This window comes from Otolemur garnettii, unplaced genomic scaffold (genome assembly GCF_000181295.1).
Source record: "Otolemur garnettii isolate 467f Iridium unplaced genomic scaffold, OtoGar3 scaffold00021, whole genome shotgun sequence".
NCBI classification, from domain to species: Eukaryota; Metazoa; Chordata; class Mammalia; order Primates; family Galagidae; genus Otolemur; species Otolemur garnettii.
In genome coordinates this window covers 17,859,615-17,863,624 of record NW_003852416.1, presented here as the reverse complement: position 1 = coordinate 17,863,624, position 4,010 = coordinate 17,859,615, and the positions used below count along the sequence as shown (strand labels likewise).

Genomic DNA, 4,010 nt, shown 5'->3' with positions numbered 1-4,010 from the left:
GTAGCTGGGACCACAGGCGCCCGCCACAACACCTGGCCATTTTTTGGTTGCAGCCGTCATTGTTGTTTGGCAGGCCCAGGCTGGGGATTCGAACCCACCACCTTAGGTGTATGTGGCTGGTACCTTAGCCTCTTGAGCCACAGGCGCCGAGCCCAAAGAAAGAACTTTTAAGAGCTGATAATGTGGCTTGGCGCCTGTGGCTCAAGTGGCTAAGGTGCCAGCCACGTACACCTAAAGTGGTGGTTCGAATCCAGCCTGGGCCCGCCAAACAACAATGACGGCTGCAACCAAAAAATAGCCGGGCATTGTGGTGGGTGCCTGTAGTCCCAGCTTCTTGGGAGGCTGAGGCAAGAGACTCACTTGAGCCCAGGAACTGGAAGTTGCTGTGAGCTGTGATACTACGGCACTCTACCCAGGGGGACAGCTTGAGGCACTGTCTCAAAAAAAAAAAAAAAAAGAGCTGATAACGTTTAGGTGAGCCTGGAAATTTGCAGATGTGCTTGTCCCTATTACCTACCTCACTGGGTTTTTGTGAGTGTTATATGAATTATTATATGTCAAGTATATAGACCATTGCATGCCACAAAGAAGATGATGATATACAGTGATCCTCCCACCTCAGCCTATGGAGTAGATGGGACTACAGGCCTGCATCCACCACTACACTGAGCTAATTTTTGGTAAAGATGGTGTCTTGCTATGTTGTCTAGGCTGGTCTCAAATTCCTGCCCTTAAGTGATCCTCCTCAGCCTCCCAGCCTTCTGTGCTGGCTATGGGTTAACTATTATTAACAGTTTCATCTAGTTTTTTGACCTTTGCCTCTCTTTCTACCAGCAGGCTTTCCTGTCTAGTTAATGTGTTGGAATGAAATTGGATTTGCCCTGAATGGTGCTTAACTATGCATTCAACTAAAGTATTTTTAAAACATCTGCTACTTGCATACCTGCTTCAGGTTGTGGGTGAAAAAGTTCAACATCTTTACTGAGGAGTTACAGGATAAATGGTTAGTTTAGAGTATGAATCCACCCATCTCTAGACTGTTGGCTTTTTTGTGAAAAAGACAAGGCAGGCTAGGCTCAGCGTCTCATGCCTGTAACCCCAGCACTTTGGGAGGATAAAGCAGAAGGGCTGTTTGAGGTTATAGTGAGCTATGATCGCACCACTGCACTCTAGCCCGCTGGGAGACAGAATAAGACCCCATCTGTTAAAAAAAGAAAAATCAGCGTGGCACCTGTGGCTCAAAAGGGTGGGGCGCCGGCCCCATATACTGGAAGTGGCGGGTTCAAACAGCTCCCAGCCAAAAAAAGAAAAATCAAACACAAAAAAAGAGGCAAGGCAAATTTTCTAAGTTGTCTGGTGTCTAACATCATTGTTGCCTTGGAGTCAGATGACTGTCCATAAGCTTATACCTGGGCCAGTTCCTTTAATTGTTATTCTCATAATAACAACCCGAATCCTTGCCTATCTCAATGGTCTTTGTGAACTTTATTCTGAACTTCTAGAATATTTGGCTGCCTTGATCTTTCTCCAATGTGAATATAAGTTATGATTTTTTTTTTGGAAAAAAAATTTTTTTTTCAAGACAGTTTCAAGCTGTCACCCTGGGTAGAGTGCCATGGCATCACAGTTCACAGAAACCTCAAACTCTTGGGCTGAAGCAATTCTCTTGCCTCAGCTTCCCAAGTAGCTAGGACTATAGGTGCCCACCACAATGCCTGGCTATTATTTTTGTTGCAGTCATCATTGTTGTTTTAGCTGACCTGGGCTTGCTCGAACCTGCCAGCCTCAGTGTATGTGGCCGGCGCCCTACACACTGAGCTATGGTGCCACTTTTTATTTTTTTGACACAGAGTATCATTCAGTTGCCTTAGAGTGCCATGGCATCACAGCTTAAGCGATTCTCTTGTTTCAGCATCCCAAGTAGCTGGGACTATAGGCACCTGCCACAATGCCTGGTTATTTTTTTAGAGACACAGTCTTACTCTGGCTTAGGCTGGTCTTGAACTCATGAGCTCAGGCAGTCCACCTGCCTTAGCCTCCCAGAGTTCTAGGATTATAGGTGTGAGCCACTGCACCCTGCCAAGTGATGATGTTTTGTTTTTCTCTCCACCTGGAGCTACAAATAGGAGGATCTTGGGTACTTACCCCTCTTGTAAGAGTATATATATACCTCAGACAGGTTCTCTGAGCTCTGATACTGTTTGCCAGATAAAATCAGCTCTCTCTGGGAAGGATGAGCATTATTTCAAGGAAGGTAATAATCTGTGTTTTTTTGTTTTTTTTTTTTTTTGAGACAGAGTGTCACTGTGTCCCCCTCAGTAGAGTGCTGTGACACCATAGCTCACAGCAACCTCAAACTCTTGGGTTTAAGCAATTCTCTTGCCTCAGCCTCCCAAGTAGGTAGGACTGTAGGCACCCGCCACAACGCCCGGCTAATTTGTTGTTGTTGTTGTTGTTGCAGTTGTCATTGTTGTTTTTGGTTGTAGTTGGCAGGTGCGGGCTGGATTCGAACCCACTAGCTCTGGTGTATGTGGCTGGTGCCTTAGCTGCTTGAGCTACAGATGCTACCTAGATCTTTGTTTTGGTCTTATGTCTTATATAAGACATAGGAACTGTGCCCTTGGAGGACAGTGCAGGGACTGCAGTTTCTATACTGACCTCAGTTAAGAAGGCAAAAGCAGTTGCATAATTTAGCAAATGATTGTCCCTTCCTGTTAGAAGTGCTTTCATTATGAGAGGCAAAGGGCCTTGCGATGTTGAATTGAGGGTGGAGAAGGATGTCAGAGGAGGTTTGGCTGTGTTGTGTGTTGACAGGAGGCATAGTATTTTGCCTAGTTGAACTGTCTCCAGTGGGTGCAAACCTGGGTCTCTATAAGCCAAAGCACTGTGAGCTGCTGGTCAGGCAGACTCTTTTTAGCTTCACGTAGAGCAATTCTCAACCTGTGGGCCATGATCCCTTTGTAACAATGAAAATACGTCCTGCATATCAGATATTTACATTAGGATTCATAACAGTATCAAATTTACAGTTATGAAGTAGTAATGAAAACAATTTTATGGTTGGGGGTCACCACAACATGAGGAATTGTATTAAAGTTTGCAGCATTAGGAAGGTTGAGAACCACTGATGTAGAGTCTTTTCCTTTCCTCCCACATCTGGTTCAAGACTGAGAGAAATGCCTTTGGTCTTTGAACCAGCCTGCAGGAGGCCAAGTAGAGTGGGAGAGGGGAGAAGTTTAGAGTTTTGGCAGTGAGTATTTGCTTCCTTCTGACTTCCAGAGATTCCGACTTCAGTGGTAGCATCAGGGCCAGGTCCACTCCTGTGCATACTACATGCTGGCCTCTGCCTCTATCCTGGTTTCTTCCTCATGGAACATGACTTACCCCCAGCATGTCAGCCTCCTGAAGTCTCTTCCAACCTAACAAAAAAATCTAAAACTTGATCCCCACTCTCCCTTACCCCTCTTGGTTCCTTTACCTTCCATCTCTCAGGTGGTTCTTTCTATCTCTTGGGGCTTCCTTTTCTTAGCTCGCTTCTAAAGCATAGTGGTTTTTCAGAGTTTGCCTTCAACTGTCTACTCTTTACATTTTATGTATTCTCACCGGAAAACTTTGTCTTGAACCACTTTGATGCTGCTGACTTGACTTTTTCCTAGCCTAGACCTAGACCTTTGCGCGCACTTTCAAGCCTGAGTACACATGCGCTGATGAGCCTAGATCACTTATTCAGCAAATACTTGAAAACTTGTGCTAGGCCCTGGGACCACAGTGGTGAGCCAAAAGGATATACCTCCTGACTTCAAAGGTGACTATTTAAATTAGTTAAGGTGATATTTTTCAGAGAAAAGACAAGAGGCCTAACAATAGAAGGCATAGAAGTAAATCTGAAAATTATCTCTAAAAAATAAAAGGACTGGCTCGGCGCCTGTGGCTCAAGCAGCTAAGGCGCCAGCCACATACACCTAAGGTGGCGGGTTCGAATCCCCAGCCTGGGCCCGCCAAACAACAAT

At 45.3% G+C, this 4,010-nt stretch overlaps 1 protein-coding gene across 6 annotated transcripts in view; it reads left to right on the top strand.

The window, feature by feature from the left end:
- Nucleotides 1–4,010, top strand: part of SFXN2 (sideroflexin 2) — a 23,968-nt gene that overhangs the window by 1,240 nt on the left and 18,718 nt on the right. The window lies entirely within an intron of this gene.